Genomic DNA, 11,317 nt, shown 5'->3' with positions numbered 1-11,317 from the left:
ACCGCCCGCCGGTGCGCGCACCCGCAGCCCGCGCCCGCGCCCGCGCCCGCGCCCCGTGCTGAGTTGCGAACGCCCCGCAAACTTGCTAGTGTGCCTCTGCTGGGGGTGTCCGAGCGGAGGGGCGAGGCACAGGGGAGGTGGGCGGACCCGAGCAGAACCCTCCCAGGCTGCCAAAATCCCCGCGGCCCAAAGGCAGCGAAGGCGAGAAGGAGGAGGGCGAAGAGGAGGAGGAGGAGGAAGGGGAGGAGGAGGAGGAAGAGCAGGAGGAGGAGAAGGAGAAGGAGAAGGAGGAGGAGGAGAGGGGCCCGGAGCCCAGACCAGGCTATTGTCTGCAGCAGTCGCACAAAGAGCCCCGCCGTGGGCGCGCAGGGACCCCGGACCGGCCCCACCACGCCTGTCCCAAGCCCTGGCCCCCCGCACAAGCCAAGCACCCACCAGGCGCGCACGTGGGGAAACTGAGACCCACAAAGGCGAGGCGCCCTCACACAACAGGCCAGGAACCCGTGCTCTGCAGAGGACGCCCCCAGCCCACCTCCTGCTGTCACAACCAGGGGGTTCCAACCGTGACCCAACCAAGGACAAACCGGCTACAGGGGAGGGCCACAGCGGACCCCTTCTCCAGAGCCCCACGCCAGGGGTGCTGTGGCCCGAGTTGGACGTAGACTTTGTTGCCCCGGGCTATTTTTACACCTTGGGTCGTTCTCTGCCCTCACTTTTAAATTCAAGACTTGTTTGTTTAAAAACGAAAGGAAGCTCTCAGGCCCTGGACGGCTTCAACCTCCTCCGCTTCCAGCCCGCCGCCCGCCCGCAGTCTCCTGCGCCTGGAATTCGGGTTTGGGTGTGAGCTACCTGCGCAGAGCCAAGCCCCGCCTTCCTGGGCTCCTGCAGCCCCACCCACTCCTAACCCCACACAGGGCCGGCCTCGCAGGGAGGGCACTCTCCCAGAGCGGACTTTGTCACGGGGGCTGTATGCTGTGGGCCGAGTAGAGGGTGGGATGGAGGGGGGCGCGTGGGGGGCGCTCACTGCCCAGAAACGCCACAGCCCTGGCGCCTATGGGCTGAGAGCCCTGCCAATCCCCCCTACTGTGTGACTGCCTTGGTGGCCCACAGTAACAGAGGCTGTTGTGGACTGTCCAGAGGGTCAGATGCCCCGTGGGGGTGCACCTGAGTAGGTGAGCCCCCAACACAGCTGTAGGCAAGGCCAGTGATCCCTGCAGACAACCCCAGGTACTGCTGGAATGGGCCAACGGGACACAGGGTGGGACAGAGCCCTTTTGAGTGCTGACACTGCCCTGTCACCTGGGGTGGCCCCTAGCAAGTACCCAGTAGCCCTTTGAGCCCTGTGCTCTCGGCCTGTGTCACCTTCCCCACTGCCTGCAACTATATGGCTAGGCATAGCAGCCCCGGGCCCAGGACACCAGCTCCTTCCCTGACACATTTTAGCCAAGGTACAGAGGACAGTACCACTCCCAGCAACCTGCAAGGACAGCAAGGCTGGAGGCCCAACGAGGGGGGCATGTGCCTCAAGCAGTGGTGACAGCTGCATTTGAACCTGGGTCCAGCAGAGCACACCCTATGCAGGCTCCACCGGGTTCCCATCAGCCACCGGCCCAGCGTGGCAGCCCTGCCTTCCTGCCTTAGGCTCTGGGTTAGGGGTCCAGGGCAGACAGGATGGAAGGAAAGAAATTTGAATGCTGTTTACCAATGCTGGGAATCATTCACTCAGTCAACAAACATCCACAGAATCTGTCCCGAGGGCTCGGCCCTAGGTCCTCAGGGGAGGTGTGGTCAAGAGGGACAAGGCGGGGGCCAGACACCAGCTCTGCCTCTCAGGAGCCACACAGCCAGGCCACTCCTGTCCCACACCTCAGTTTCCTTATCTGTAGGGCAGGGATGACCCTGCCCTGTCCAGGAGTCGGGGCTGACTCCATAGGCAGAGCAGGCACCTCCCCCAGGAGCAGGTGGTAGATGGCAGCATGGTCACTAAGGCGCCCAAGGAGCCGCAGTGTGGAGCAGAGGTGGCAGACAGACAGGAGTTCTGGGGACAGGGACAGGCCAAGGCTTGTCCAACCAGGGGCCAGGGACTTTCCAGAAGCTGGTCCTTGGGGGCTGGGGGACAAGCTCATCCAGTTGAGGCAGAAGCAAGGCAATCAGCCCAGAAGGGCCGGTGCGGCCTTGGCCTGAGGGTGGAAGGAAAAGCCAGCAGCCTGCCTAGCCAGCTCAGGTCAGGGCACGCCGGGCGGTGCAGTGGGAGGACTGCTCAGGGAGGCCTGCAAGGCTGGAACTGCGGCTGGGGTCGCCTCCCACAGAGGCGGCCAACACTGAGGCCACTAGGGCCCTTGGCTGCGCCCCTGCTACAGAAAGCTGTTAGGAGCTGAAGCCCCTGCTTCTCCCAGAAGCCCCTGGGAGGGGCACAGAGTCCAGAGCCCGGAGGCTCTTGGCCTGGAGCTTCTAACCCCAGGGTGGCGGGCTGGCACAAGCAGAATTGGGGCAGCCTTGGGGAACAGAGAGATAGCCCAGGTGTCAAGCAGGCAGGAGAGGGGCTGGGCCGGAGAGCCCAGGAGAGCCCCGGCCGGCCAACTGGAGTCGTCAAAGCACTGCGGGCTGGAGGCTGAAGCACCAGCTCTGTGGTGGAAATGCCCTGGTGCCTACTGCTTCTGCGGTGGCTGCTCTGTACCGTCCTCTCCATTTGGGGCTCTTTAGCACAAATGATCCCCCACAAAACTGCCTGGGACAGTCAGCCACCCCATGTGGACAGCCCAGGTTCAAGGTCCCCATGGAAAAAACCACCCCCAGCTCTCCTAGCTGGTGCTTCTGCAGCCAAAAATATTTTTGTAGTAATACCCACCTATTTACAACCTGCCCTCTAAGAGGCATTTGTTTTTTGTTTTGGGCTTTTTTAATCCCCCTGAAGGGTGCTTTTCAGGGTGCGTTGGGCCACTTCATGCGCCTCTGTGTGCTGGCCTTGTCAACCGTCGCTGGAATTGCTGGGAGAATATTTGTAAAGGCCAGTGTCTGCGCCACTGGGCACCCCAAGGCTGGAGGCCCGCATCGGGTGGCCAGGAGGAGATCGCCTGAGCCACCATGGGCCTTCCCCAGGGGAGCATCTGTGGTCCAAGCTGCTAAGTGGTGACACCTCGAGAGGTGGGGGTGGGCAGGCCAATCTGCCCCCCTTCTTGTCCCCAAGTGCCTCAGGCCAGTGCAGCGCTGACTGGGGTAATAGTTTCCACCTGCGGTACATATGACTCAAGCTGGCCATGGGTGGGTGGGGCTCAGAGAGGCAGGGACTTCACCCAAGCCCACCCGAAAGACCAGAGGGTCTTGGAACGAGGACCTAAGGGTCAGACCCCTGCCCATCTCTGCATCGATCCGGGGTGCCGAAAAGCTGCTGGTCCACACCTGGGCTCCTGTGTCTTCTTCTCTGTTTGTGTGTGGAAGAGTGGCTAGAAAGGGAGAGGAGATCCAGGCCTGGGAAACATTTGCAGCCACCTCTCAGGATGTCGCCTGCACCCGTCCTGGACAGTGGACAAGTGGCCCAGCCTCCACACCCACACCAGCTCAGGAAAGAAAGGCAGCAGCTCCAACAGCCAGGTCCAAGGAATGTGGTGGCGCGGCTGCATCGATGGAGTCCGGGAGCCCTGGCGACTGTATAGTGGCCAAAGCAAACCTAGGAGGACAGGGACAGTGTGTGGGCAGGACTGGGACTGGGATTTCAGAACCAGGATTCCCTTTAGGGAGCTGTTCCCGCCAACATCCAAGCCACCTGCTGGGAGTCACTGAGGTCCTAGGTTGGGTAGGCAGCTAGAAGGGTCCCAGGAAGAAGACTGAGGGCTCACGGCACCCAGGAAAACCAGGGGTAGAGAGAAGGTGCACGGCACCACTCAGAAGCAGGGTGCTGACCCAGGGCCGTCTCCACCTCCAAGTCCCTCCGGGTCCTTGCCTAAGGGCCTCTGTGAACTCCAGCCTCCTCTTCTGAAGAAGCAGCTTGTCCCAGAGGGCCCTGTGGCCCATGCGTAGACGGTGACAACAGAACCGGAGGCGTCGGCCTCACCCAACCTGGGATCCCAGCTCCTCAGAACTCTGCGCCGCTGGGCCCTCTCCACACTCGGCCCATCAGGCAGGAGGATAATGTGCTTCGCCAGGGGCATTTACTATCGACAATCGCTCCATAAATCTCTCTCTATTCACACATATATACATAAGATTGGAAGGAGGCACTGGAAGGAGCTCCCCGCCAGGTCCCGCACCTAGACAAGTTGCCCCCATAAAGATAACGGGGACTGATTCATAATATTTATTTGACAGACATGATATGAACCATAATAGTCTGCTGGGATTAAAAATATCAATCCGTCTCTGTCATCTACCACTGTGGTTTAAACATTACGGACACGCCCTTCGGTGGCAGGGAGTGGGGCACAGTTATTGATAGTGGCCATCAAGAGGTGATGGTTTGCCCTGAAGGATGGCCTGGTGTTCCCTGGGGCTTGCGCACTGGAAAATGCCACGCCCCTCACTGGCACTCAGCGACCCTGCTGGGACCCGGCCCTCAGCATTGGCATGTGCAGCCCAGAGGGGGCTGGCAGGGCTCCAGGCTGCAGCGGCTCAGCCTGGTGAGGTTGCCAGCCTCGAAGTGGGCGCCCAGAGCCAGCGCAGGGCCCAGGAGGCCCGGGCCCCTCCCGCCACCCGCCAGTGGGCCCAGCCTGGAAGCCCCACCCTACTGCCACTCCCAGGTTAGAGCCCTTTCCTGCTCCCATGGCTTTGGGGATGAAGTCCAGGCCCAGAGCAGAACCTCCTCCCCGAGTCACCTTCCTCATGGGCCAGGCCAGCCCCACCCCGGCCAGCCCCTCCTGTCCCAGCAAGGAGCACAGGACAGACTGAGTCCTGCTCGCCCTGGTCAGCCCCAGCACTGGCCGCGCCACATTCCACCCAGGGCCCAGCCCCAGCACAACCACCCGCCCACCACACTCGGCACAACGCAGATCTGCTGGCTGGGCGGGGGGGGGGGGCTCTGCGGCAGAGCTGGGGTCCCAGCTTGTCAGCTCCCCAACAATTCTCTGGCCCCGCAGAACAGAACCACAGCTCATGGAAGGCATCTGGCTCTCCTTCAAGCCCTGGGCAGCGCTGCCCTCCCTGGTCACAGCTCGGGCCATCCATGCGGACATAGACTCTTCCCCTCCCATGCCTCGGTTTACCTGTCAGTGCAAGGATTAGTGGGTCAGGGGATCGAGGGCTCTTGGAAGCAAGGCATATTTGCTCAGGGGAGACATTGTAGCCTTGCTTTGGAAGGTACCCAAAGACTTGGCTCCAGGAAGCCAGGGTGGGGTGCTTTTACCCCACCCCCACCCCCACCCCAGCTCAGGCCCAAGCCCCAGTAGATGAGACAGCCGCAGTCCCTAGGGGAGCTCATGCACAGGCTGAAAATTCCCAGCCTGTGGCAACAATTGGCCTTTGTTTCTCCCGTGAACAAGGGTCCCCTTCCCCAAAATGACCTTTCTGAGCTAAGACACAGGATGGGGGCCTGTCTGGAAATGAGGTCACCCAGCAGGAGCCCGGACGGCTGCCCCTGCAGAGGGGTACAGTGACCCCAGGCTAGACAGAGAACCTGGGAGGAGCTCAGGGGATAGCGGCATGAGGCCTAGAGCCAAAGGCATGGTTCCTCATTGCATTCTTCGGGGTCCCTGCCACCAGGCTCCCAGCCTCTTGCTTCACAGCATCTATTAGGGGTCACACTTCTGGCCCCTGCCCCAGTAGCTTCCCTGAATTCAAGAAATCCTGCTGTCCTTTGACCAGGCCTCCCTTGAGCGAGGTACCTCTGCCTCCCTCAGAGCCTGCTGCAGCCTCCCAGGGCACCCAGAAAAGGCCCAGGATGCCCTGACAACTGCTGGGGCCCTTTCTCCAATGCCCATCACATGAAGGGTGGAGCCCTGGCAGAAGCTACCCCTGCCCCTGAGGAAGCTGCCAGAGCCCTGGGGCACAGGCCCCCGGGTCTAGAAGGGTGCCTATGTCCCAGAGCTGGGACTCTTTGCCCCAAACTTCAAGGACAGCCTAAGGGCCATGAGTATGGGAGAAGAGAAGCCAAAAGCCCAGTCACAGTGCCACAGCCCAGCAGAGGGAAGGCCCAGCCCCGTGTGGACTTGAAGTTGTTCACTTGTGGCTCCCGGACTTGTCACGCCTGTGCGTCCACGACACGCCCAGGCCCGTGGCTAGGGTTGGAGCTGGGCCTTCAGGGTCTGGGGTCCATCCTGCTTCAGCTGCAGCCCCCTCTGCCACAGGCAAGGACTCGCCTTTGCTTCTCAGGGACAACACGGACACAGAGGCTCGCCTGTGAAGATTGAGTGTGATAGTGTCTGCCAAGGGAAACGCTTCCTGGAGCAAAATGCTTCCTTGGGAAACACGTCCCCCTGGGGAGGTCCCCTTGCCACTTTCTCAGCCTGTCCCCGTGAGCTGCCCTGCAAGGCCTGGCAGGTTTGGGGATTTGCACCTGCCCAGGCTGGGCACGAGCACTGCCCCGTCTAAGCCACCCCGTGAGAAATTTCAAGATTGTCCCGGTGCTCATAGACACAGCCCATCCTCCAGGGTCCCATACACCTGGGCAGGCTCAGGTCTGGGCTCTCCACGGCCCTCCCCAGATACGGCGGGCGACCAGGAGGTGGCTGGAGCCCGGGCATCCGTGTGACGCTGGGTTCCTCCCCACATCAGGCACAGCCCCAGCCTGTCTTAGAAGCTCTATACCTGGGAAGGCCAGAAGGAGCAGGAGGGCTTCAGGAGCTGCCCAGGGGTGGCTGTCCTGAGGTCACCATACCAAGGAGCAGCCAGGTCACATGCTCCTGGCCCACAGCAGGCCCCCACTCCCAAGTCAGAGGAGCAGCAGGTGACGGGGTGGCCACCTCCAGGATGTCCTGCCAGGTCTCTTCTGGGGCCCAGAGCCAGTGGAAGCCTTATCCTAGCTTGGTAGCAGAACGCCTGCCAGCGTGGGCACATACAGCAGGACCAACCCCAAGTGCACACCACAAGAGTCAAAGCCACGTGTCCCCCTGCCCTGTGAGCCGTCATGGGCTCCAGCCACGGCAGTGAAGTCTAGTAAGGAGCTGCTGAGTCTTCACATCCTGCTTGCTTCCTTTCTTCATTTTCTACAAGGAGCCTTTATTCCTTTATAACCAGGGGAACAGCAGGACTCCTGGGAGCCCAGCCTGAACCCACCAGGAACTGACTCGGCTTGGCCCAGCGCCCGTCTCCCTGATTCAGACGCCCCAGGCATCAGCTCACAGCCACATCACCCAACGTGATGGCCCAGAGGCTGCAGAGGGTCCCTGGAGCCCTCTCCTCTCCTTCCTGTGCCCTATGGCCCTCACCCTCCACCCCTGAGGGCTCCAGACCCCCAGGCCCCCCTCCACAGTCTCAGCTCCTCTGCACCGACGGGAACCTCGCGTCTTCTCCTTCTTCGCGGCAAGGAGATTTATTGGAGCTGCCCACCCTGTCGCTGGGTCAGGCACGACTAATAATGCACTTCATTTCACAAGCACAGAAGGTTGCAGCTAAATGACCAAAATATTTGGACCACAGCACGGTGAGTGAACTCATTTCAGTGGTTGTAAAAGCTGGTGCAGACGCTGCTTGGCTTGCGTTCATGAGTATCTGGTGCCAGTGCAGCTGAACGCCTGGGCCCACGCAGGAGGACAGTACCCCGGACCCCAGCACCCCATGGATGCCTCCAAGGTGGAGGTGCAAGGTGGGAGTCCCAGGGGAGCTGAGTGGCTTGAGTTTGGTGCGCCTGGTCCCATAAGGTGGCCCCACAGGGTGAGTCTAAGGAGAAGTGGGAGGCCAGAGGGAGACCGGGCAGGTGCGTGAGGGCAGGGCAGGGTGTGGGCACTCAGCAGGGACGGAGGACCTTGTCCTGAAGGTCGGTGTGGTCTGGGCTTGCAAGGGCCTTGGTCATCAGGCAGAGGAGCAGGAGCCATGCACAAGGACTTGTGAACCAGAGGGGCCCCCCACCCAAAGCCTGCAAATCCATGGGCTCCGTTCTCGTGTCAGATGTCAAGGCCGTTACTACTTCTGTCTTCCAAAAGGAAAACTAAGCTCAGAGACAGGCAGCAATTTTACATCCCAGCTCCACCGGGCTCCTGCCCAGAGGGCCACCACAGCTGGTGCCAACAGGCCGGAGTTGGCTGGCCTTGCCAGCAGAGGAGGCTGGAGGTCCACTGCACACACATGCACCCTCTGTACATCCCAGGCCAGCACAGCAGCTGGGCCCACCCCGCCCCAGGCCCAAGAAAAGCCAGAGCCCTCACCTTCCCAGGAAAATGGTGAGCCCCGGAGGAGGACCCCAAAACCCTAGCCCCTTAGAGTCTGTTCCCACCATGACTCCAGCTTTAGCCCCAGCATCCTTGGGTCCTGCAGAAGACAAGAGCTTGCCCAGAGCCACCTCCCGCATCCCCAGGCCCTGGCGCTCCCAGCAGCCGCCCTTCTCTGGATGCCCTGGTCTATGCCTGTCTTACAGTTCATCTAGCTCCCTCAGCACGTCCCCTACAAAGCTCCTGTGCAGAGCCCTGGCACTTGTGCCCTGGTGAATCCCCACAGAGGACTCACAGCCCCTGGGCCTGCCACCCCACAGTCACCCTGCAGCATCTGACAGGAAGTAACTGGGCTCCCTGCCGCTACCCCTCCAAGCTGCCCTGTGGATTTTCCTTCACAGCCCACCCCTGCTCCTGGCAGCTGGACCTTGGGATCATCAGGGAAAGGTGCCACACAGATGCCAGCCCTCCCAAGTCTGCCACCCCTTGGCCACTTGCTAGAGACCCAGGCAACAGGGGCAGAGGAAGCTGGGCCCTCCAAGTGCTCTGGGTGCCAGTCCTGGCTCGTGTGTCTGCCAGGCCCAGGGTCAGCACACTGGTGGCTCTGAGCCTCCGCTATGGCCCAGAGTGTGTGGCAGGGCCTTTCCTAAGCTGCGGTCAGCTCAGAGGCAGGAGGGTCTCTGCCCCCGAGACAGGAAAGTGACGCCTACAGAAAGAGCTGGCACAGTATCTGTGCCCTGGCGACCCCGGTGGCAGCCCAGCGTTGCTGGCTCCCACATGAAAGATGCCCGCCGTGCCATCACTGCCTATTATGGGTTATATTTAGATGGCTCCAGGAACCCCGTGTACTCATAGGCAGAGTTTGGGGGCAGTGATTGGATCATGGGCCCTACAACCGACTTGCCGTCAGGAGGCGGGCCTGGGTGGAGGAGGCGGTCCCTAGGCCTGGCCTGGGTGGCTCCTCTCTCTCCCAGGCTCTGCCCTCCGCTTGCTGCTTCCTGTGCACCTGAGGTGAGCGGCTCTCCTGCGCCCAGACCCTTCCACCCTGCCATCCTGCCTCAGCGCCAGCCCACTGTGGACTGAAATCTTTAAAAACCAAGAGCCACAATAAAGCTCTTCTCCTCTGAGCTGGGGGTGTAAGGAACAAGGCCACTCGTCAGGCCTGGGTCTGGGCTGCTGAGATGTCCCGGCAGGTGTCCCTGTGAAGCCCTCCCTGCCCCGGTTGCCAGGCAGGGCCATCCATGGGAGCCCGTGTGTGTCTGAGGGGGTTGTGGTTGGCCTTAGGGGCCGTCAAGCCAGCTCCACCACCCCTGGCTGCCTGCACAGGGACAAGCCACTGCCCTGAGCCTCAGTTTCCTCCCCTTAAACAGCACCCACAGACCAAGAACGGAGTACACAATAAATATCTGCAGAACAAATGACATGATTTTGCTTTAAAAAAAAAAAAAATAGGACTTACTTGGCTGGGGGCGAAGGAAGGGCACTCTCGGAGACAGTGTCTGGTCTAGTCACCACGCGAGCGTTAATCCCTGCTGAGTCGGAGCCCGCAGAACGCAGTCACCCTCAAAGGTCCAGCCGTCCTGGGGGACGCTGAAGACCCACGTGCCCCCTGGCCAGGTGTCTCCTGGGGGAGGCACCATGACAACCACACCTCCAAGTCCCAGCCAGCACTCCAGGGGAGCAGAAGAGCAGCAGCCCCACGCCCGCCCGCCGCCTGGCGCCCATGGTGTGGCAACCGCAGATCCCGCCCCCCACGAGGGCAGAAGCCTCCGGCGAGGCCCGGCTGGGTTTTCCACAGCTCGGTGGGTTTAGCAGGCGAGCGGTGCCTGGGCAACTCCAGAGCCTCCCTCCTCCTCTCCCCGGCTACACCGGGGCCCAGGAAGCCTGTGCAAGGCCAGAGGGAGAAAGGAGGGCACTGGTCTCCTTGTGAGTCTCAGGGGGCTGTGGCGACGATTTCTAAGTGCACAGAAGGATAGGCTAAGGGCAGCCACGCGGGCCAGGATACTCACTCAGGTGGAGAAGCCGGGATCCGGCAAGATGAGCAGTCACCAGGGGAGTCCGGGGGCTGTGGACCTGTCCCTGGTCCCTGGGACCCTGGTCCTTTCCACAGAAGCTGAAGTCTCCCCATGAAGAACCTCTTCTGCACTGGTGGCCCAAGAAGAAGTCGCCTGTGTGACTCCTGCATTCAGCCTGCCATCTCCAAACGTAGAGAATGAAGCCCAAGCTGAAAGTGAGCCCACGCAGCCACGTCCACGGGATGCAGCCCCACGCAGCCACGTCCACGGGATGCAGCCCCACGCAGCCACGTCCACGGGATGCAGCCCCACGCAGCCACGTCCACGGGGTGCAGCCCCACGCAGCCACGTCCACGGGGTGCAGCCAGGGCGGTACCTAGGGGGCAGCGCACAGCTGCAGGCGCTCTGACCAGAGAAGACCGAGCGGCCCAGAAGCACGCACCTCAGCTTCCACTCCGAGAGCATTGTAAAAAGCAACAAAGGAAACGGGAGAGCGGAGACGAGGCAACAAGGAGACAGCGAAGAGCAAGATACAGCAAAGCCAGAGAAAACCAACGAAGGCAAAAGGCGGTTCTTGGACAATATCGACACCACCGCCGGGGCCCTAGTTAAACCATGAAGGCGAAAACGGAGGGCGCAGAAGCGATGTATCGGGCGAGGAAGAGGCCGCCACCACAGTACGCGCTCACGGGGACAAGACCGCGAGCGAGCGAGACGACGGCTCAGGGCAGCCTTGCGCCTAGACAGTGCGGCAGTGGAGAGGCGGGGGCGGACCTCGTGGGAAAGGCCACTCGCCAAACTGGCTCAAGAGGAGATAAACTGGGCAGCCTGTGGCCACTGGCGAGATTGGGTCTGTCAGAAATCCTCCAAGGGGGACTCCAGGCCCGACCCACACGCTGCTGAGTTCCGTCAATCAGTCAGAGCTTCATCAAAGATTGAAGAAAAATATTTTTGTCTTTCAAGCTCGGATTCAGTTCTGTTATTTCTTTGCTAAGTTTTTGTCTGGTT

This window comes from Octodon degus, unplaced genomic scaffold, assembly GCF_000260255.1.
Source record: "Octodon degus isolate 3935 unplaced genomic scaffold, OctDeg1.0 scaffold00123, whole genome shotgun sequence".
Classification (NCBI taxonomy): Eukaryota; Metazoa; Chordata; class Mammalia; order Rodentia; family Octodontidae; genus Octodon; species Octodon degus.
This window is presented reverse-complemented; position numbering follows the sequence as displayed.